The sequence below is a fragment of the Taudactylus pleione genome, unplaced genomic scaffold (assembly GCF_031769625.1).
Source record: "Taudactylus pleione unplaced genomic scaffold, aTauple2 ptg000345l, whole genome shotgun sequence".
Taxonomy (NCBI): Eukaryota; Metazoa; Chordata; class Amphibia; order Anura; family Myobatrachidae; genus Taudactylus; species Taudactylus pleione.
Genome location: NW_028284746.1, coordinates 1832501 through 1856389, shown reverse-complemented (window position 1 = coordinate 1856389; position 23889 = coordinate 1832501). Strand labels below are relative to the sequence as shown.

The window sequence follows — 23889 nt, the reverse complement described above, 5'->3', positions numbered from 1 at the left end:
ATTCAGAGTCAGTCGAAGCGGCCGCACGGTCGTACGGGAAAAGGTGCCGGATATGCAAATGATTCCCTCGCAAGTTGCGTCCCCAAGTTCGGATCGGTAGCTGGCCAACCAAGGGGAGGAAGCGGTCGGAATTCAAAAAAATACGCCCCCTTCTCGTACGCATTGCACGTCATCTCCGGGCATATAAGGAGACCATCGGGAACCTTCGGAACTGGTCGTAGAGCTTAAGGTTGACCATACCCTCTCTTAAGCTCTATGATCATGTCAGTGTAAAAACCTCCCATGTCACATGTGCCATGACGCTACTTTGTTAATTATGCACTCCCATAAACCGTATGCAGTCCCATAAAACGCTGTTCGCATAATTAGGCACACCTGCGTTCGGATCTCCACTCCCCCGTTTTCAAGCACCTTCCCCTGTTACCACCCACAAACGCCTCAATCTGTCACTCAAACTACCGACCTGGCTGTGTTCAAGGAGAGAGAAATTTCTGATCGTAGCGGCTAGTTTGCGCACGCGCATTGCGAACTTTACGCATGCACAGTATAGCGAACATCGGTGGCGTACGACCGTGCGGCTGCTTCGACCGACTCTGAATGAGGTCCAAAATGTGTAGGAATCATATCATAGCCCAACAAGGTATACCATTTTGAAAAATAGACAAGCAACCAAATGAGCAGACTTTTGTGTTCACTGAGGCCAGGACGGGAAAGATCTAGGCATTAGAACCCCGTTCCCTGGATTTCATGACAATTTCTGTAGTATAAAGGTACGATATCTATGAACGAGAACGATATCGTTCAATGCTATATCGTTCATTTTTAAGCAGTGAACGTCTAACGATGCGCGTTCCTGCATGAACAATAACGATATCTATGATCGTCCGTGCATACAGGCCATAAGTTATTGTCTTATAATCACCAGACAATGGCCCTGATTCAGAGCCGGACGCTCTGACCAGAGCGCTCGCTCTGAATCAGGGCCCACCTCCATTAAAATGGAGCGTCCTCCTGGACGCTCGTATAGCTGTGGGTCACCACCCACAGCATATACGAGCGTGCAAAATGATGGTCGCGATGGTCTTGACCATCGCGACCATCGGAACTGCGAGTGAAAGCCTGCGGTTGAGTTTCTCAACCGCAAAGCCAAAATCACTCCCACTGACATCACTAGTGATGTCAGTGGGGCCGGCTTCAGATGGTAGGCGTTCCCTTGGGAACGCCTCCGTCTGGCAGGCACGCCCCCGGCACACCCACCAAAGTGGGCGTGCTGTCAGTCACCATCGATAGCACGCCCCTTTTGATGAGACACTCCGAGCAAAGGAAAGTCCTTCGCTCATCGGGTCTCGCGCATGCGCACGACGGAGCTCCCTGTGTCGTGCGCATGTGCAGTGGGGAACATCGACCCACTTGCGAGCGGACTGCCGCTCGCGAGTGGGTCTGAATGACCCCCAATAACCACTAAGGGGGCACATTGTTTCAAACCAGGATGCCACTATGTGTACCCTCCCAAATCAGTCGGTTCTACTAGTATGTCTGCAGTGCAGGTTGATATTATCTGGTGATTACCAGACAATAACCCCTAAGAGGTTACATAATATGAAAGAGGGGACTCTCCTCTATCAAATAAGCAGGCTCTTGAGTTTATTAGAGGCAGAATAGGGAAATATTCACCTATACCTGGAATTCATAATGATTTCTGCAGTGTGTGATTACCTTCTCAGGGGGTCTTTCACACGAAGGTAACCCTTGAGGCTATGGGTGCCAGGATGGGTGAGAGAAGGTACCTTTAATTCTCTATCCCATATTTCCTGGCTTGTAAAAATGACCTCAGTGCCTTCCCCTGGAAAGGCGGGGCTTACTGACGACATCATGTTACCGTAATTATTATTATCATCATCATCATCATCATTTATTTATATGGCGCCACAAGTGTTCTGCAGCGCCTTACAAACTACATAGACAAATAAGTAACCAGTGACTTACATTACAATACAATACAATACAGGACATGGATAATAAACATTGCTATATTAGCGACCTTTAATCCCACATAAGCAGCCAAGTGTTAGTTGCCCTAGTGGGGAGTAACGTAAATTAAATTACAGTAGGGAGAAGCACAAGAGGGTAGAGGGCCCTGCTCAAAAGAGCTTACATTCTTTAAGGGAGGGGCAGACAAACAGGAGTGACACAGAATGGGGTAGGCGGGGAGGAAGGAAGATGTAGCAGCAAGTTAATGATGACAGTACCAAGCTGCACACCCTCCAGGAACGAGCAACTATAAGGGGAGGGGGGGCTAACTAAGTAATTTTCCACCCCTTTTGAACCCCTGCAGTTCTTCGGGCGAGTCCAATTGCCATGGGATCCCACTTTTTGCTCTATATACCAAGGTCCTGATATTTACAATGTACCAGGATCTCTGCTGGTCATCTTGTGATTAGATTTCAAACTGTGTGCATCTGATCATTGTGCATCTGCCTCCCCCGGGTACCCATACCTGAGCAAAGAAACCGATCAATCCCAAATACTTTAAAAAAAAATAAAAAAAAATTAAAAAGTACAGAATAGAGGGCGGGGAAGGTAGTATCCCACTAAAATAGAAATATTGAGAATGGGTATGCTTTCAGAAAATAAAAAATCTATGATTGTAGAATTACAAGTTAATTTATACATAAAGTGAAAAAAAAACACTTTAATTTTAATCCAACTATTTGCTCATTTGTGGGCACAGCAATAAAGCAAAACACCATTACGGAATCAATTGTGTCTTCCTGATTCTCTCACCCAAGCAACATCCTGCACCCTTCTTAATTCATAAAATGATGGCTCCAGAAAAGAGTGTTACAGAGCGGCGCTGGACGGGGAACAGACTGAAAGAGCACAAAAGGGAGACATAAAAGCTGCTAGGCATAGCTAAACCCATGTGGTAGAGAGGATAACGTCACCCCCACAAAAAGCTAGAGGAGCATAGAGGATAAGGGATTCCCGCAGCGCAACAAAAAAGGCCGCTGGCTCCTTGCCAGAGCTGGTAGACAGAATCTGCACTGATCCATATATAATATTAAATTAATGATGAGAAACCCAATATGAACTTGCAGATTTCTGGCGGAAACATAAAACCCAGTTATGATTGTTTTTCATTATGCTGGCTGTATAATTTATTTAAAGGCACATTCACTGTCACAAACATATGCTAAAAATTACATATACTATTCAGTCTCAGCTTAAGCAAAATGTCTTTAAATTATATTGTTGAACATTTCAATAAAATAAACCCTGACATCTTTATGAGAATATTTTACATGTCTGACCCAGATACTGTCCTTCTAAGACCACCTCATAAATCACAACCACAGCTCTGGCATAAGGCTTTGTTTAAGTGGACCAGTCACCTATACACAGTGGGGGCAGACATTTTGTGGGCTAAACTAATATACAGGATATCTATTCACTGGGAATTAGAGACAGCATCGAGGGATGAGGCACAAAGTTCCTAGTGACATCACCAAGGCATGAAGTACAAAGTGATCATGTGATAGCAGCGAGGAATGAGACACAAGGTTTGTAGTGACAGCACCGAGGCATGGAGTTCCTAGTGACAGCAGCGAGGCATGAGGCACAAAGTTTGCAGTGACAGCACCGAGGCATGGAGTTCCCAGTGACAGCACATAGGCATGAGGTACAAAGTTCCTAGTGACAGCACTGCGGCATTAAGAACAAAGTTACTGAGACACAAAAGGGGGAATTCAATTGGTGTTTGGGTGCCCGTTAGTAATGGGTGCCAGACGGAACAATTCAATTGCTGCTCCGATCGGGCAGGAGCATCGCAGGCAGATAAATATCTGTCCGCATCCTCCTGAGGTGCTTAGCACAAATCCGGGAAAAAGTCCATCTTGGGCGCTCATTCCGCTCAAACCAGGACTTTAGACGAGTTTAGCCGCTTTACACGGCAAAACATGGTATATTTGGGCGCGATAAGCGTGATAAGTAATGGGCGCAGGGGCACTCGGGACCTATCAAAGCAACAATTCAATTGCTCTGTCGGGAGTCCATTACTTATGGGCGCGCAAAAAACATTTCACAAAGTTCTTAATTTATAGGCTGCATTCTTTTCAATATACAGTACTATATACTTGCTTACTAGTTACTAGTGACAGCACCGAGGTCTGAGGCACAAAGTTCTTACTTTTAAAGATGAGTCTTCTCTCTTGGTCTCACAGATTTTGGCGACTTCTTCCAGACACCATGGGAGAGAAAACCAACCTCCGTGATTCTGCCTATTTCCACAATAAAGTGAGCGCTGCTTGCATTGAATTGTGGCCCCTGCGTGAGGCTATGATCCACAGCATTTCATCACGTGGGCTGGCTTAATGATGCAAAGCAGGTCAGCAACACACACACACGCGTTAAGCTGGGTACAGACAAACTGTGTAACCAACCGACCCACGAAGCGATGGACGACATGTCGTGTGGTATGTAAACATCACACGATCTGGTGAACGACCGCACTATGGCCCTGATTCAGAGGCGATTGCTATTTGCGAGAGTGCTCGCTCTGAATTAGGGCGGGCCGTTTTTTTTTCACCGCCCTCCAGGCCACTCGCTAAGCTGTGGGTGACCACTCACAGCTTTAGCGGGCGGCCTGGCAATGGTCGTGATTATCGCGACCATCGGGCTTGCGACAAGACCCTTGTGTTAGGGTCTCGTACACCGCAAGCCCCAATGAACTTCCTGCTCTAATAGAGCAGGAAGTTCACTACTGCCATCACTGGTTATGTCAGTAGGGCCGCCCACAAACGGCAGGCGTTCCTTTAGGAACGCCTCCGTTTGTCCAGCCACCCCCCCTGCACGCCTACAAAACAGGGCGAGCTGTCAATCACAATCGACAGCTGCCCCGTCTTGTAGTGAGTCCCGCAGCGTGAGGATTCACTTGCTACGGGGTTCGCGCACGCCGCACGGCCATCAACCTGCTTGCGAGCGCTATGCGCTCGCGAGCGGGTCTGAATCAGGCCCTATATGTCATTCACCAGTCGCATCCAAATACATGGGGTCGTTCATCAAATTGACAGATTGAGCAGCATGTATGCTCAATCTACTGATGCGATGACAGACCCGGCGGGAGCGTGCATTGAATGACTCGTTCATCAAATTGACAGATTGAGCGTACATGCTGCTCAATCTGTCGATGCGATGACAGACCCCGCGGGAGCGCGCATTGAACGACAAACTTGTGTACACACTTGCCGATGTGGACGATATGTCGGCCCAATCCGCCGGATCAGACGACATATCTGTGTACCCACAGTATTCTTGCATTAATTGAGACCAACAAGCAAATTGATCCCTCGCTCCCTGAGCTCAACTCTCTCTACAATTAGTAGTGGACAGTGAAACAAACCGTAGGAGTGTGTATATACAAAACCGCAGTGCAGCTTTAAATTTGACAACAGTGTGATGTGATCTGTGTCCTCCTAACAGATAAAAAGTCTGATTAAACAAAAACACACACAGTGTGTTACTGAATGCACTGACCCAGCATTCACCGTCTTTGTTAAGAAAGATATGAACTCTTATATTTTGTATTTCTTGGCAACTCCATTACCAGCAATGACATCAGCCAGATATTTCCTGTACCTGTTCATCAATCTCACACATCGTCTTGAAGGTAATTTTGGCCACTACTCCTTTCTGAACAGCGGTAAGTTACTCATATTTTCAGACCGTCAAGCATGAACTCGCTGCCTCAGGTCATGACACAATATTTCAGTTGAGTCAAGGTCTGGATTTTCACTCAGCCATGCTGAGATGCTAAATGTTCCATTCTGTTGTAGATATACACGTGCCTTTATTCACATGCTTTTAAGGTTCAGCCCGCTAACAGATACCCTAGCACCTGTAGAATGGTCTGCTCCTGTAATGATTCCAAGATACCCGGGGTGTGAGGACCAGAAGGCATCTCCACATATGTTAGACGGCTCTTTTGTCTGAAAGTCTTTTCTTGCTTTCTCCAAAGTTTTTTACAAATGTAATAGTAATAATATTACTAATAAAAAGTATATTGTGAATGACCTTTTCTTATCCGTCTCATCCATTTTTTTCTCTTGCGTGTTATTCTTATACATCGGACCTAAGTAATTACAAAAGCATGTCGTTCGCGCATTAGTGTCACGTGGGCATGGAGACATAATTATCGGCTATTCAGAGAAGGATGCACGCAGAGATCCATCCAGTTTTGGATACACCCAAGAGAGGCCTGGTGTAAATATGTCCTGATAATAATGATTATCTATAATGTGCTGAAGACCACTTAAGGTGCGTATCCACTAGCAGATAGTGGAACGACAGTACGATTACAATTTACAGTCGTTCCTCTTCACCTGCAGTGCCTACACTGAACGATATGACGCTCATCCCTGAACATGGTCAATCTGTTGTGATGAGCAGATCGACCAGCATGTTCAGACGATGACTGATGTCGGAAACAACCAGCGAGAGCGAGCATTGTTGGACGTTTCCGACATTTTCATGCCCGATTTGTGCACGATTAATGAGCGATTGAACGATAACGATATCGTTCAATCGCTCATTTTAATTGGTAAGTGGATACCCGCCTTTAGACATGGCCAACTACGTTTAACTTTAATATTAGCCCCAGTGTGTTCCCTACAGTGGCCTCAGAAGGCATACATCTTGCAGATTACAAGTATAATGCTGGGCATACATGGCCAGATAAAATGCCCGTCAGATCGACAGACGTCAGATGTTTTATCTGGCAGCCTGCCAGCCCGCAGATATATCGTGTGAGATAACTCACAGTCTATTGGCCCCGATATCTGCGCTTCGCCCACAGGGCAGGAGACATTTCCAAGTTCCTTCCATGTAACGATCCGGCATGCCCGGCCGATCAATATTTAACCCTCGGCCATCCACACACACACTACAGTTATCGGGGAGATCTGCGGATATCGGCCCGATAATTGTAGAGTGTATGCCCAGCATTAGTAATATGGACCCGACATATGCCAGCTCATCTCAGCCCAACCCCGTTCCACCCCATACCGACACCCACCGCTATACTTGTTCCCCTGTCCTCACTTGGTAATCTGTCTCATCTCCATCGCAGCGGTGGGAACTCGCTGCACATGACCGAGAAGAGACAGACCACCATTATTATAGAGATATCCTTGTCCTAATAGAGACGTAGCCTACAGGTGAACTACAATAATGGGGGAGATTTATCAAAGCTTGGAGAGAGATAAAGTACCCACCAATCAGCTTCTGTCATTTTTCAAACACAGCCAGCAAAGTGACAGTTAGGAGCTGATTGGCTGGTACTTTATCTCTGTTCACTTTTCCTCCATCCAAGGCTTAGTAAATAGATCCCTTTATCTCTCTCCACTTCACTACAAGCTTTGATATGTCTCCCGCAATGTTTTCAAGAGAAAACAAAAATATCTAAGCTTTTTGTATAATCTATTCATTATTGTGACTTTGACATTGGTTTACACATTGCATTCTCATGAATAATGGCTCCGACTCGGAGATAACAGGTGCATGTAAAGCGTACTTTTCTAAACACAAATTTGTAAAAAAATCTTTATTCTTGCGTAGCCCAGCAGCGTTGGTTCAGCTTTATCTACTAATGCATACAGATTATACATCATAGAGATCTGCAAACACAATTATTAGAAAGTAAAAAAAAAAGCCGCAGACTCAGTACTTCTATAATGATCCCAGAAGTCCAGTCGGACTTAGATCATTTATATAATCTACATTAGGAAATAGGTTTTCCTTATAATACAGGAGTGTCCCTTAGAAGTGATAAAGTAATTTCAAACGATTTCCATTTCTTGGGAGATCACCAAATGTACAAATTTGATTTACATGCACTCAGCAGCCAGTTTATTAGGTACTCATGAACTTTACACGTAATTTGACTGCTTAAGGAGTGACAAGACCATATGTGCAGACTATTTGGAGTCGCTGATATAGGAATGAGTGTATGGGTATGTATGCTTCTGTCATAGTAATGGGCGCCAAACAATCCAGCCCAATTATACCAAAAAAAATCCAAACTGTTCTTCACACATTACACATTTACAACATAAATAACTTCCAGTAACCGTGGTCCCGTGGTTGGTAGACGGACGATAAAACCCGACATGTCTTGTACAAACAAAGTACAGTCAGTCATCGAAAATCTGAGCACTAAAGTGGTGTTGAAAGAGGTTTATCAACGCATTGTAACAGAGATACTCATTAAGGCGTTTCACTGCTATCAGAGATAGGATGCAATTGCAATGGCTCCAAGAACACAAACAGAAGGATTGGAAATACATTTCCTGGTCTCATGAATGGCAAATTCTGCTTTCGCTCACTGACAGAAAGACCATACACAAGACAAAAACAGTATGTCCATGGTTCCATCCTGTTTGACCTCACCAGTGGTAGTGGCCACAGTGTATGGTTAGGTCAAGTCCAATAATATCCGGCAGGTGCTCTAAGGGTGGTGATGTGTTACATTGGGACACAGGAGGTTATAAGTCTTATTATTGCTCAGTTTTTTATAGAAACAGTAGCTGGTATATACTGAATTGTGGTTTTGTGTTAGTAGAGTCGCTATAGTGTTCATTCTAGCACCCTGCACCGGTCACAACCCGTGCAGTTCCTCTTTCCTGTCTGTGGTGTCGCTCTCTGCTCTAGTGCTTCTAGCACACTCTGCTAATGCAGCAAACTGCTGAGATACAGACCAGCATGTGCTAGAAGCACCAGAGCAGAGAGCAACACCCCAGGCAGGAAAGAGGAACTGCATGGGTTGTGACAGGTGCAGGGTGCTAGAATTACGGAAATGTAATCATTTCTTGAGGGGCACACACTGGTGTAATCATTGCAAAGGTGCTGAAGGCCACACAGACGTGGCCAAAACTGAACACAGGCGGAGATCCGTATCTATTTTGAAGCATGCTGTAAGTGCCAAAGTGGCAGAATTGTATTTAGCTCTGATACCTGCCCCAGTGTGTTCCCTACAGTAGACTCAGAAGTATACATCTTGCAGATTACTAGTATTAATAATATGTACCCGACATACTGTATGTATGTATGTCAGGTCACATAAATCCGACCTCGCTCCACCCCATACCGACCCTCCCTGCAATACTTACTGATCCTCCTGTCCGGTTACATTTCCTCAATTTAACGAGTGACAACTAATTCTCCAACACAATGCTGAAATCGGGGAGGATCAAAACTCATTTGTCAGCAGGCTGGACTGTGGCATACAACAGGCGCAAGTGCACCTCTAGCCCATGAGATGTAGTTATAAGTACCGTGGCCGTGACGCCGCCAGTCTCAATACTGACAGAGGAATCCCGACAAGAGACTTAAGTTAGGCGTCGAAATACCACAGTATCGTCATGGCTGCACTGCCTTGAGGTCCAAACACTGGGGATAATTCAGACCCGCTCGCGAGCTCTGAGCGCTCGCAAGCGGGTCGATGTTGCCCAAGTGCGCATGGGCACGACGGAGGCGGCTCAGTCGTGCGCATGCGCGAGACCCAAATAACGACGGCCAAGCCGTCGTTATGGGTCTCGCACCAAAGGGGGCGTTCTGTCGATGTCGATTGATCGTGCCGGGGGCGTGGCTGCCTAGACGGAGGCGTTCCCATGGGAACGCCTACCGTCTGGGGCCGGCCCCACTGACATCACTAGTGATGTCTGTGGGAGTGCTTTTGGCTCTGATAGAGCCAAAGGCACTCCAGGGCTTGCGGCAGCGAGACCCTACTGCAAGGGTCTCGTCGCAAGCCCGATGGTCGCGATGGTCTTGACCATCGCGACCATCATTTTGGCCGCTCGCTATAGCTGTGGGTGGTCACCCACAGCTATGCGAGCGGCCAGGAGGCCGCTCCAAAAAGGAGGAGGGACGGCCCTGATTCAGAGCGAGCGCTCTGTCAGAGCGTCCGGCTCTGAATCAAGGCCACTGTTTTAATGGAGCTGGGCCTTTGAGTCAGACTTCAAGCACCTTCACAGTCAGCGTTTTCTGCTCAACTGCTTCTGGTCTGCACAGTTGAAAAGGTTCTTCAGTAATCGATCTAAACGTATGTACACACGAGCATCAATGTGCATCTAACACCAAGTACAATACACTGATTCAGAGGTGCACGAAGAACAGGTGAATCTTCATGATAATATTGTGACCGATGATCATCCTACTGAGCCGCCCACTGGCAGCGGCACTAATCTGTCTAGGTGCATCTTTAGACGCACCATCGATCACAATTTCTCCCTTTGAACATGGAGTCATATGCCAGCGCTACTGGTCTTTAGACAAAGCAGTTATCTGCGACAACTGTGGACACAGTTGTCTGACCTGGCTAGCTACCCCTGTTACCTCCATGGATTGCCCACTGGCATTCACTTTCCCTGCATCCAAATTTCTTCTGCGTCTCTGAATGCTGACCATCGGGATGCATGCGTAGACATGAAAGATGCAGCAGTAATGTGACCTGCATCCTTCTCAGAACATGTCTCTATGAAGCGTTTAGAACGGGTTGGGTATGAAAACCCGACGGCTGGTTCAAATCCCAACCCTGGAAGCCCGAGACATCATAATCCTGGTACCGGCTGGTAAGTATCTTTAACCTTCCCCTCTGCCCCCCTAACCCTCCCTGGGGATGCCTAACCCTAAGACTCAGGGGGTGGTGCCTAACCCTAAGTCCCCCCCTCCGTGGTGCCTAACCCTACTCCCCCCCCTCCCCATTCCCTAAACCTAATCCTCCCATGGGGGTACCTAACCCTAACCTCCCCAAGTTGGTGCCTAACCCTAACCTCCCCTTCCCTAGCCTAAACCTAAGTCCCCCCAGGAGTGCCTAAACCTAACCATCCCCCCCTGAGGCTAACATGTCACAACGCCAGGCTAATCTACGTTCGGTATGCCGGGCGTCGGGATTTCGACATGGGGCTAATGATAGGCGTCAGTATTTAGACGCCTATCTTTAGTCCCATGCCGGGCTTTCAGTGTTGGGATTCTGGCGGTCGGCATTTCGACCGCCGGCATCCTGATTACATCCCGTTTATAACACCTAAGGTAGAAGTACATGTAGCAGGGGTATTCCACATACGGCACTCGAACAGCTGTGTAACTTCACATCCCAGCATGCACTAATAGCAAAACTGGGCATGCTGGGATCTGCAGTTCCACAGCAGCTGGTATGTTGAATACCCCTGCCTTGTTTGCTCACACGCATGCTAAATGCTTGAGTCCAAAGTGTTGATTTATGTTTGTAATGTGTTTTAATTGCTCCTTTGCAAAAAAAAAAACGTAATGCAGCGCATTTAGAACACAGGAAAAAGCATTGGGGTGTTTTACCTGTTCTTCCCCTCACAAGTCTACCGAAAGTGATGGACATCGCAATGTTCATTTTAGGGTGTACTTCTGGCTGCTTCTACTATTGCTCTTTAAAGGACTTATCACTATTGTTTTTTGTCAGAGTGGAGAAGGTATTCATGGCAACTAATCAGCATCTAGGTAGCATTATCAAGTACATTCTATAAAATGATAGGTGAAAGCTGATTGGTTGCTAGGGGCAACATCTCCACTTGTCAACTTATTTGAAGGTTCGATACGCTTCCTCCAAGTACTTCTGAGACGTGTGTCCTGTTGCACACGTATAAGGAATGATTGACAACAGCAAAAAATTAACGCCCATGTGTACAAACCCTAAGTCGCTTTCTCACACACTTATGGTAACCAGGGAGACCCTAGGAGGGGGGAAAAATAGGTCAACATAGACAGATGCTAATGAAATATTCAGGTAATAGGCTGGACATGACGATGCATAACTGCATACGATTATGCAAAACTTTTGATGCTTCCTGCGAGCCATGCAAATTAAAGCGCCTGCACACGCATTCTATTCAAATATAACAGTCTTGATTAACTGACCTTTGTAGTCAGAAGGTCATCCTGCTGTGTCATAGAAGATACAACTTATACGAGGTTCCCAATAAATGTATCCCCATATGTAATGTATATGCTAATGCAGACCTTCTGTGGACTACACATCTTAAATTAACTGACTGATGTCATATTAAATATTAGGCTCGACATGCATCATCGTATTCATTGTTAGAGGATGACCACTCACAAACATTTATGATGACATTCAAAAAGCATTAATTGCATAGTGACAGAAACAGTACTTTCTACTTCTTTACTGCATGACGGCTGTACATCCTAGTGTTCATTTCATATTATTTTTTAACTATCCTACTTGTTTAAAACTTTACTATATAATAAATAAAATGCGTAACTAGCATTCTGAAAGATCACTGTGGTCGTAAAAGTATCAATTAAATCAATTTGTCCAACATCACAAGGTTCTTGCAAGCAAGATTGCTAAGCACCCAACAGTAGACGGGTCTTCTGTCATACTCGCAATTCAGGAGCAGGCAGTTCTTAGAATGTTTGCTTCAAATTTGTCATACATGATGTAACGATATCACTAAAAGACTGTTTCCATATTAATTCTTCTTGAACTCCCTTATTTTCATAAAGTGTAGAAAATTGCAACCACATAAGCGGGGTAGGAGTCTAGCCTAGCTCCAGCTGATCTTCCCTTTACCATCCATCAGCAGTGCTAAATCTATTTGGATAAAACTCGTGTGACCCAGACAGCTGGCACCATCCCAAACTGCCTTACACACCGGCAGCTCAGATAATAACAATCCTTCTCTATGTTCCCTCACCCTTTACCGTGTAAGACTGGAAGAAATGATCAGCCACAATATTGGGGGGGGGGGGGGTGGGGGGGGTTGGGGCAATACATACAGGTATGGGTTTCTCGGTACTTGTCTACTTTACGGACTCATTGCAGAGAGAACCCAAGTGTCCTACACTCATTATTATTGTCAATCATGGTAATGTCTAAATCCCCTTCATGGAGAGGAACCTGACGTCATCAGCCAGTGTCCAGTGTCAGTCCCTACCATCCAAGTGGGCATAGAGGGGGAATATAACCTTGTGGCAAGCGTAGCGAGCCCATAAGGTGACAAGTTTCTTCTTTAGGTGGTGACAACTTTCGGTACTTGTGTACATAAATACACAAGTACCATTTAAAACATTCATTGGGTTCTCTCTGCAATGAGTCTGTAAAGTACACAAGTACCGGGTTCTCTATTTGAATTGAGTTCTAAATTTAGGCTTAGGCAATCAATAAGTCTGTTGGGTAGAACTACAACTCTCAACGTTCCCTAGTGAGCCTGTGGGCGCTAGTCTGACAGCAGCCATGCAGTCAAATCGTTGTCAAAGACTGAATTAATCAGCTGTCAGACAATTGGAGCAAGCAAGTTTGCATGCTACCACTGCAGGCGACCAGGTTACGTCAATGCACTGGCAAGTATGGCACCTATAAATTGCCGTTTAAACATACAGCTGGAAAAGAGAGAATTAAAAAACGCTAATAACCCCATAAATTATTCTTTACAGTCACAGCAGGGCTGGCTGGGTTTGTAGGACCTGTAGAACGCTGGCACCCAGGGAGCTTGTTTCATTGAAGAGAGGGGGTGAGTGTGGGGGTTCAACCTCACATAACCCCTCCAATGCAGCCCTAAACGGCCAAAATCTGCGCTCCCCATGATGACTGAACTCTTACAGTACAAATACATCTGACTCTCTGGTGTTAAAAGGCTCATAGATCCCAAGTGGCCAGAAAGAAAAAAAAAACAAAAATCAAAACCACACGCTAACATCTCTTTGATTAGTCTATTAAGAGCTTAACATATCCTAGAGCAGCAGACTGAGCGAACATATTAATGCTGCCCCTCTGAGTCCAGACACAAACTATGCACTTGTCTGCTTTTTCTTTTTTTTTTATATAGAGCATAAATGTTGGCATTATTTACACTTCTGAAGTACTGATAGATAGATAGATAGATAGATAGATAGATAGATAGATAGATAGATAGATATACTTTACTATTGCTGAATGCCGATTAGATTGCAAGCTTCCTGACATTTGCTTTTTGCAATTTGAACAGTATTCAGCATTCAATTTTAAGGCTGACCGCCAATGCAGAATTAGTAGTCATTCCAGCAACACCAATGTTAAAACAACCTAGAACACCTAGTGCAAAAGATAACAGAACACATCTGATAGGGCAATAAGCAAAACTGACATAACATACCATTGCCACCTGATGTGTCTCCAAATGACTGGTGCAATACACCAATGCCATGGTAGGAACTGAGTGTAATACACCAATGCCATGGTAGGGACTGAGTGCAATACACCAATCCCTACCAAGGCACAGAGGCAGGTGAGTCCATTGGAAAAGTTCCCCAGCAAATGTCATACATAGGGATCAGATAGGACATAATAAAACAGATCAATGGGGCAGGGGTGTATATGATGCATATGAGGCAATTCTCTCTTACCGTGTTCATGTTCTATTAGCAGGCAATAAGCCGGTTCCTGCCCATTCACTGTGCAATCCCTGTGCAGGCACCAGGCATATCCTCCAGCAGCATCCACCAGCCCTGTCCTGGTGCCACCATCCTATGGGACTTATGCTGGGATAATAATGATAATAAAGAAAAATAAGGATCAGAGCAGGGGTGGCATTATGCCTGCCTTATGCGTCTAGCTGGGTGTCAGTGTGTTTCCTTAGCATGAGCAGCAGCTTTCAGGGCAAGTGCATGTGTGTGTGGAGGGAGAGAGCAGAGAGCCCTGTGCAGCAGCAGCAGCGGGAGCAGAGCTGGGCTTGGAGCGGCCACTCATATCTCACTATCGGCCCCCGGCCAACTTTTTTTCACATTAGTTTTTTTGGCAGCTCAGCAAGTGGGAGGGGAGGAGTGACGTCACCACTGTGCTTCCCCCCTACTTCCCTCCCTCTCCGCGGCGCGCATGCGCGGCGCTACACGTGGAGGGGGATGGGGACGGAGGGGTGCAGTCAGGGGAGCAGTTAGCTGTCCTCTATATAGGCGCATGGAGGGGAGGAAGTGGGACCGCTGTCCGTCGCGGTACCCCCAGTTAGGAGCCCCGCTGTGGGTAACGCTGAAAGCGGATTCCGGGGCTTTGCGTGGACTGTGCGCCGCGTATCTGACTGCCCAGGTCTAATATATATATATTCCTATGTATCATGTTGTAGTCTAGTTCTATACCCCCAGCATCTAATGTAGTATCTAATTTATTGCATCTCTCTCAGTATTTCTGTCTATCAATCCTAATTAACTTGATAAATTCTTGACTCATTTTGTAAATGTTTATAAGTTTTTATTGTTATATATTAAAAAGAGATCATTGTGGTTTTTAGACATTATTACAGCAGTGTGGGAGAAAATAAGTCCTTGCAGAAGTCCTGTTAGAGGTAGATGTGGGTGGCTTTGACGAATGAATTAAAAGTGGCACCAGAAATAAATGTAACATATTTCTGGTGGTTTCATAATTATTTTTGTTGCAGTTTTAAGTCCATTGGTCAAAGTGGCTCTGGCAAACCGCGGGTTCTGCATTAATCTGCTTTGGCAAACTGCGGGTTCCACATTCGCCTACATTGCAAGTTTTGCGGAAAATTAGTGATGCCGAGGATTCTGTAACTGACCAATATGTGCGCATAATGGTATTACATTTCTCTCTCACTTTCTTTATATATTTTTTTCTATCTGTCTTTATTTCTCTATGTCCTTTCATTATATCTATAATTTCTCTTTATGTTCTTTATATCTTTCTAACCTTTATTTTCTCTATTGAATAGCGCCGGGAATGAGCTCCCAGAGCGATTCAATTCTGCGCGCGGTTAGGTCGGGGGGGAAGCAATCTGGAAGCCGACTGCCTATATACCGGCAGCCGGCTTCCCGACTGTCTTATCCCGGCAAGGGTGAAATGCTGGGCGTCTAGATGTAGACGCCCGCATTTCCCCGGCATCACGATCGTAGTGATGCCGGGCGCCGCGAGCGGACAGCCGCGGGGGGGGGAGGGTTAGGTTTAGGGCTCCCGGGGGGGACTTAGGGCTAGGCACCCCCCCCCGGGAGGGTTAGGCTAGGGGGAGGGAGGGTTAGGCACCTCCGGGGGGAACTTAGGTTTGGGTAGCGGGAAAGGGGGTGGTTAGGGTTAGGCACTTAGAGGGGGGATTAGGGTTAGGCACTTGGGGGGGAAGTTAGAGTTAGGCACCCCTAAGGAGGGTTAGGTTAGTGGATACTTACCTATCCACGATCGGGATTTCCAGCGCTGTCGGGCTTCCGCTGCGTCGCACTCTGCTCCTGTCGGGCTGCCACTGACGGGAATCGAACCGCCCATACCCATTCCGGTCGGGGAATACCAGTCCTCATGCCTTAAACAAGGTATTTAGTTGCGAGAACGGGCATTCTCCGACTAAACTTTCCGCTTTGATGCTGTTTCCGACGCACTAAGGCCAGAAAACAGCATCGCGCCTGTACTTTTGTGGGATATCTGCTCGCAACCCAGGAGGGATATGAGAAGAATTCCTTAGTCGGGCTTAGCAGCGTGCTGAATTGCATAGCTCCAGGAGCTCATTCCCAGCGCTATTCAATTCGCATTGAATTGAGCCCTTTGTCTATCTGTTTTCCTTAGCAGGATGCACTATTGCATTGTTTGCAGTTAAGCCTTCGAAAATGATGTATTCAGAGGTTGACTGCTCACCATATATGCAGCAAGCCCCGAAATGCGATACATTCCGGGGCTTGGATGCGACTGGCAAAGACATCTTTTGATGGCATTGCCCAAAAGTAACCCCTGCTGCCACCAGAGGGTGTTCTGAGTCATAAACCTGGAAATCCCTCTATCGCAAAGGGCAGCTCTTACCGTGAGAACTGTCCTTTGTGATTTTAGTCATGCATACCAATGTTATTTATGCTGATATGTATGCTTGATGCATTCTGCCCCCTGTGTTTTTCGCTATCTGGATGGCATGTATCAAGCCCAAAATGTGGTTGAAATTCAGAAAACTGCAGTTTTTAGAGGTTTGAATGCATTTGCCATATGCACCAAGCTCTGGAAATCAAAACTATAGATGTTGTTGCCTAATAGAAGCCTATAGGCTTGTTACTGCACTCATTCCCCAAGTTGATCCAATAGGATTCCTCCCAGTGACCCCGCAGCTCACACATTGATAAAGACTCCCAGGTCATAAACCCAGAAGTACTCACACTGCAAAGGAAAGCTCTTATTGGGAAAAAAAAAAAATATATATATATATATTGTGAAAGGATCACTGGTAAAGTGGTCTGTGGCAGGTACATTTGTCCCAGATTCCTGTCTTTTGTGTTTTAAACCCCCAGGAGAAAGTCTGCAGTGTAGCAGGCTTGAGTTTCGGCTTTTTGAAAAGCCGGTTTGGGACCTGGGGATTGTGGGTGAGAGGAGAGGGAGGGCTCCACCCACGGCCACTCCAGGTTTTGGTTCTCGCAGCTTGGCAACAGGATTGTTAGTTTTCCACCTGAGAGTGGCCAATATAAGCCTAGTTTGTTTAGGGCTGATTGTCTCACCTGGGAGAGCAGGCAGGGAGTTTGCTCAGAGACACTTGGAAACCTAACCGTGAGTGTTGTGCTGTGCTTTTGTTGCTGGCGAGGGCATTAGGCCCTGCCAGGTTCTGGTAGTGAGGGAACTACCTGTGAAGTTAGTGCCCCGACAGGGCTAGGATTTATATTTATGTTTCTGACATTGTACAATAAAGACTGGCGCCGACCAGCTTGTACTTGCATCCAGACTGGTGTGCTGCTTCCCTGCTGCTGTGTGTGTGTAAGGAAGGAGTCCTCTACTCAGGAGAGGTCCCCCTAACCTAACTGTGTCACAATATGGTGGAGAATGCGGGCACCCACACACACTGAAGTTGCAGCAAGAGGAAAACTTTCCATTTAAAAATTAAAGGGACAGACACCCAATTTGTGAGTGTGGAAATAACACTGTGTCCTTGGAGTCCCATAGAGGAGGCGTCAGCCAATGCTCAGAGAGGCAAGGTTCAGCTTCCAACCTACGCCCCGGGATAAAATGGAGGACATTATTAAAGCCTTGCTCCAAGCTACAGCAGCTCAGCAGGAGACAAACAAACTTCAGCAGGAATCTACCACGGCTCAGCAGGAATCCACCAGGGTGCAACTGTTGGCCTTGGAGACAGCCCAGAGGCAACAACAGGTCGCCATTGAGGAAACCCGCCAGGCCATAAGAGAGGTGGTACAGCACCTGGTCGCCCGGCCCAGAGATGTTAATACTGGTCCTCCCACCACCACTCACTCCGTACGAGCCAGTCACTTCCTCCAAAAGATGACTTCGGGCGATGATGTGGAGGCCTATCTCGCTGCATTTGAAAGAATAGCGATGGATTTGGTTGGACCCTTAATGAAGTCTGCCAGGGGACATCAGTATATTCTGGTCATAATGGATTACGCTACCAGGTACCCGGAAGCGATCCCGTTGCGCAATATGTCAACCAAGACCATTGCCAGAGAGCTAGTTCATGTCTTTAGCAGGCTGGGTATACCTAAGGAGATACTAACTGACCAGGGTACACCGTTTATGTCCAAAGTCATGAAAGAGTTATGCCGCCTGTTCAAAATCGAACAGTTAAGAACTTCGGTTTATCACCCCCAAACCGATGGGCTGGTCGAGAGGTTTAACAAGACGTTAAAACACATGCTTAGGAAAGTGGTCGACAAGGATGGTAGGGATTGGGACTACTTATTGCCGTATTTATTGTTGGCCATAAGAGAAGTTCCCCAGTCCTCCACCGGGTTTTCACCCTTCAACTTGTTGTATGGGAGACACCCAAGGGAGTTACTAGACTTTGCCAAAGAGACATGGGAGGGGCAGTCTAGTCCTTACAAAACGGTGATTGAGTATGTTTCTCAAATGCAGGAGAGAATTGCTGCGGTAGTGCCGATAGTGAGAAAGCACCTGGAACAGGCTCAACAGGCACAGCAGAGGGTATACAACCGCAATGCTCGGTTACGCAGCTTTGCTCCTGGGGACAGAGTGTTAGTATTGGTTCCCACTGTGGAAAATAAACTTTTGGCTAAATGGCAAGGGCCCTTTGAAATCTTAGAAAGAGTGGGGCAGGTCAATTACAAAGTTTACCAGCCGGGGAAAAGAAAGCCGGAACAGATATACCATATAAATCTGTTAAAGCCCTGGAGAGATAGAACGGTACTGTCGGCCGTCCGAGACCCTCCAGTAAGTCCAGGGCCCTTAGTTCCCGAAGTGACAGTGGCAAAAACCCTGTCGGCAATTCAACAACAAGAGGTCAAGGAGTTTCTGATTAGAAATAGGGTGCTGTTCTCTGACGTACCTGGGAAAACCTCGGTCATTAAACATGACATCATCACTGACCCAGGGGTTAAAGTTAATCTAAAGCCCTATAGGTTACCAGAAGCACAAAGAGAATCGGTGTCGAAAGAAATAAAAAATATGCTAGAGTTAGGGGTTATTGAAGAATCACATAGTGAATGGTCAAGTCCCATTGTGTTGATTCCAAAGCCCGACGGGAGTGTGCGTTTCTGCAATGACTTCCGAAAGTTGAACAGTGTTTCAAAATTCGATGCCTACCCGATGCCAAGAGTGGGTGAACTGATTGAGAGACTAGGGACGGCCAGGTATTTAACCACTCTTGACCTAACCAAAGGGTATTGGCAAGTCCCGTTAACCGAGAGCGCCAAACAAAAGACAGCTTTTTCAGCGCCAGAGGGCTTGTTTCAGTACAAGATGTTGCCCTTCGGGCTACATGGGGCACCTGCTACCTTCCAAAGAATGATGGACAGGGTTCTAAGGCCCCATAGACGGTATGCGGCTGCTTATCTGGATGACGTGGTCGTTCATAGTCCCGATTGGCAGTCTCACTTACCCAGGGTGCAAGCAGTGTTGGACTCCATCTATAAGGCAGGTTTGACAGCCAACCCAAAAAAGTGTTGTCTAGGCATGGAGGAAGTAAAATATCTGGGATACACCATTGGCAGAGGCCTGATAAAGCCTCAGCTCAATAAAGTTGATGCCATACAAAACTGGCCAAGGCCTCTGAATAAGAAGCAGATGAGAGCCTTCTTGGGAATTACGGGGTACTACAGGAGGTTTATACCCAACTTTGTCACCATGGCAGTCCCACTGACTGACCTGACCAAAGGCAAACAAAAGTCATGGTAGAATGGAGTCCTGAGGCAGAGAAAGCTTTTCAGGAGTTGAAAGTAGAGTTGTGTTCCCAACCAGTCCTGATGACTCCTAATTTTGAAAGGGAATTCATAGTACAAACCGATGCATCAGAAGTAGGTATAGGAGCGGTCCTGTCCCAGAACAAGGAGGGTGAGGAACACCCTATTTTCTACCTTAGCAGAAAGTTGAATATACATGAGAGAAACTATGCCACAGTGGAGAAGGAGGCGTTGGCCATAAAGTGGGCGTTAGAGGCTCTCAGGTACTACTTGGTCGGAAGAAAGTTCAAATTGATCACTGACCATGCCCCTCTGAAGTGGATGTCTGAAAATAAGGACAGTAATGTGAGAATTACAAGATGGTTCTTGGCGTTTCAAACTTTTAAATTTTCAGTGGAACACAGGCCAGGAAGCCAGCTGGCCAATGCTGACGCGTTGTCACGCGTTCATTGTTTGGGGGCTTCAGTTGTTCCGCCCCACAGGTCGAAACAAAGGGGGGGGATATGTGATAGGATCACTGGTAAAGTGGTCTGTGGCAGGTACATTTGTCCCAGATTCCTGTCTTTTGTGTTTTAAACCCCCAGGAGAAAGTCTGCAGTGTAGCAGGCTTGAGTTTCGGCTTTTTGAAAAGCCGGTTTGGGACCTGGGGATTGTGGGTGAGAGGAGAGGGAGGGCTCCACCCACGGCCACTCCAGGTTTTGGTTCTCGCAGCCTGGCAATAGGATTGTTAGTTTTCCACCTGAGAGTGGCCAATATAAGCCTAGTTTGTTTAGGGCTGATTGTCTCACCTGGGAGAGCAGGCAGGGAGTTTGCTCAGAGACACTTGGAAACCTAACCGTGAGTGTTGTGCTGTGCTTTTGTTGCTGGCGAGGGCATTAGGCCCTGCCAGGTTCTGGTAGTGAGGGAACTACCTGTGAAGTTAGTGCCCCGACAGGGCTAGGATTTATGTTTCTGACATTGTACAATAAAGACTGGCGCCGACCAGCTTGTACTTGCATCCAGACTGGTGTGCTGCTTCCCTGCTGCTGTGTGTGTGTGTGTAAGGAAGGAGTCCTCTACCCAGGAGAGGGACCCCCTAACCTAACTGTCACAATATATATACAGTCAGGTCCATAAATATTGGGACATTGACAGAATTTTCAGATTTTGGCCTCTATTCACCACCACAATGGTTTTGAAATGAAACAAACAAGATGTGCTTTAACTGCAGACTTTCAGATTTAATTTGTGGGTAATTACATCCAAATCGGGTGAACGGTGTAGGAATTACAACGGTTTCAATATGTGCCTCCCACTTTTTAAGGGGCCAAAAGTAATGGGACTATCAACTCAAAAGCTATTTCATGGACAGGTGTGGGCTATTCCTTCGTTATTTCATTATCAATTAAGCAGGTAAAAGGTCTGGAGTTGATTCTAGGTGTGACATTTGCATTTGGAATCAGTCGCTGTCGACTCTCAATATGAGATCCAAAGAGCTGTCACTATCAGTGAAGCAAGCCATCATTAGGCTGAAAAATCAAAACAAACCCATCAGAGAGATTGCAAAAACATTAGGTGTGGCCAAATCAACTGTTTGGAACATTCTTAAAAAAGAACGCATCGGAGAGCTCAGCAACACCAGAAGACCACGGAAAACAACTGTGGTGGATGACAAAAGAATAATTTCCCTGGTGAAGAAAAACCCCTTCACAACAGTTGGCCAAATCAAGAACACTCTCCAGGAGGTAGATGTATATGTGTCAAAGTCAACAATCAAGAGAAGACTTCACAAGAGTGCATATATACAAGCAGGGCCCTCTTACCTCTATGTCTGTCTGTTATTACCCTGTTTTGTTCTATCAATATTTCCAATTGTAAAGCGCAACGGAATATGCTGCGCTATATAAGAAACTGTTAATAAATATAGAGGGTTCACCACAAGATGCAAACCATTGGTGAGCCACAAAAACAGGAAGACCAGATTAGAGTTTGCCAAATAACATCTAAAAAAGCCATTACAGTTCTGGAACAACATCCTATTGACAGATGAGACAAAGATCAACTTGTACCAGAGTGATGGGAAGAGAAGGAAAGGAACTGCACATGATCCAAAACATACCACCTCATAAGTGAAGCATGGTGATGGTAGTGTCATGGCGTGGGCATGTATGGCTGCCAATGGAACTGGTTCCCTTGTATTTATTGATGATGTGACTGCTGAAAAAAGCAGCAGAATGAATTCTGAAGTGTTTCGGGCAATATTATATGCTCCTATTCAGTCAAATGCTTCAGAACTCATTGGACAGCGTTTCACATTGCAGATGGACAATGACCCGAAGCATACTGCAAAAGCAACCAAAGACTTTTTTAAGGCTAAAAAGTGGAATGTTATGCAATGGCCAAGTCAATCCCCTGACCTGAATCCGATTGAACATGCATTTCACTTGATGAAGACAAAACTGAAGGGAAAATGCCCCAAGAACAAGCAGGAACTGAAGACATTTGCAGTAGAGGCCTGGCAGAGCATCACCAGGGATGAAACCCAGCGTCTGGTGATGTCTATGCGTTCCAGACTTCAGGCTGTAATTGCCTGCAAAGGATTTGCAACAAAGTATTAAAAAGTGAAAGTTAGATTTAGGATTGTTTAGTTTGTCCCATTACTTTTGGCCCCTTAAAAAGTGAGAGGCACATATAGAAACCGTTGTAATTCCTACAACGTTCACCCGATTTGGATGTAATTACCCTCAAATTAAATCTGAAAGTCTGCAGTTAAAGCACATCTTGTTTGTTAAATTTCAAAACCATTGTGGTGGTGAATAGAGGCCAAAATCTGAAAATTCTGTCAATGTCCCAATATTTATGCACCTGACTGTATATATAACCAATCCAAAATAGTGGCACTGACAGGACTTAATACAGCAATAAAGTCATGGTGTAAAAACACCTAGCTCTCAGCAAGTACCTCTCTGCGGTCAACGTTTCATTTAATCAAAAATTTCATCAGGACGATGACATTTTTGATTAAATGAAACGTTGACCGCACGGATGTACTTGCTGTGAGCTAGGTGTTTTTACACCACGACTTTATTGCTGTATTAAGTCCTGTCAGTGCCACTATTTTGGATTGGTTGTGTATTACGTACATTGGAGGCACCCAGATGGGATGGACATGTCTAAGTATTGAGTGCCAGCAGTTCTTCATTTCTGTGTGTGTGTGTATATATATTAGAGACGAGCGGTTCGGATTCTGTGGAATCCGAACCACTCCGAACATTGGGGATCCGAGTCCACCCGAACCCTGTTCGGGTGTTCACCGCCTGACTCGGATCCCCGTTCGGGGCCGAACGGCGGCCGCCTGATGTGGGATTCTCACTAGAGAATCCGACATCAGGGCTCCTATTGTGTAGGGCAGAGCGCTGTGATAGCGCTCTGCCCTACACAGACACAAACACACAGCCGCCAGCGGCAGCTGTGTGTTTGTCACACACTCTCATTGGCTGCTGCACGGAGGGAGCCGGCTGGAGCTCACACATGAGCTCCGTCTTCCGGCTCCCTCCGCAGTGTGTGACAGGCTCAGCAGAGCGGACGGCGCGGGAGCGGGGAATCAGGTAAGTTTTTTTTTTTTTACTTGTGAAAGTTGTGCAAGGGCCGGGGGCACTATTGGGGGGGGTCTGCTACTGGGGGGATCTGCTACTGGGGGGCTATACAACTGGGGGGGTCTGCTACTGGGGGTCCATACTACTGAGGGGCCTGCTACTGGGGGGGCTA

At 46.2% G+C, this 23889-nt stretch overlaps 1 long non-coding RNA gene across 1 annotated transcript in view; it reads left to right on the top strand.

Moving 5' to 3' along the window:
- The first annotated feature begins 14987 nt into the window (after positions 1–14987).
- LOC148508780 (uncharacterized) overlaps positions 14988–23889 on the top strand; it is a 103373-nt gene continuing 94471 nt past the window's right edge. The window contains exon 1 of the long non-coding RNA XR_015869546.1: positions 14988–15106. This is a non-coding gene — a long non-coding RNA (uncharacterized LOC148508780). The remainder of the gene's footprint in view (positions 15107–23889) is intronic.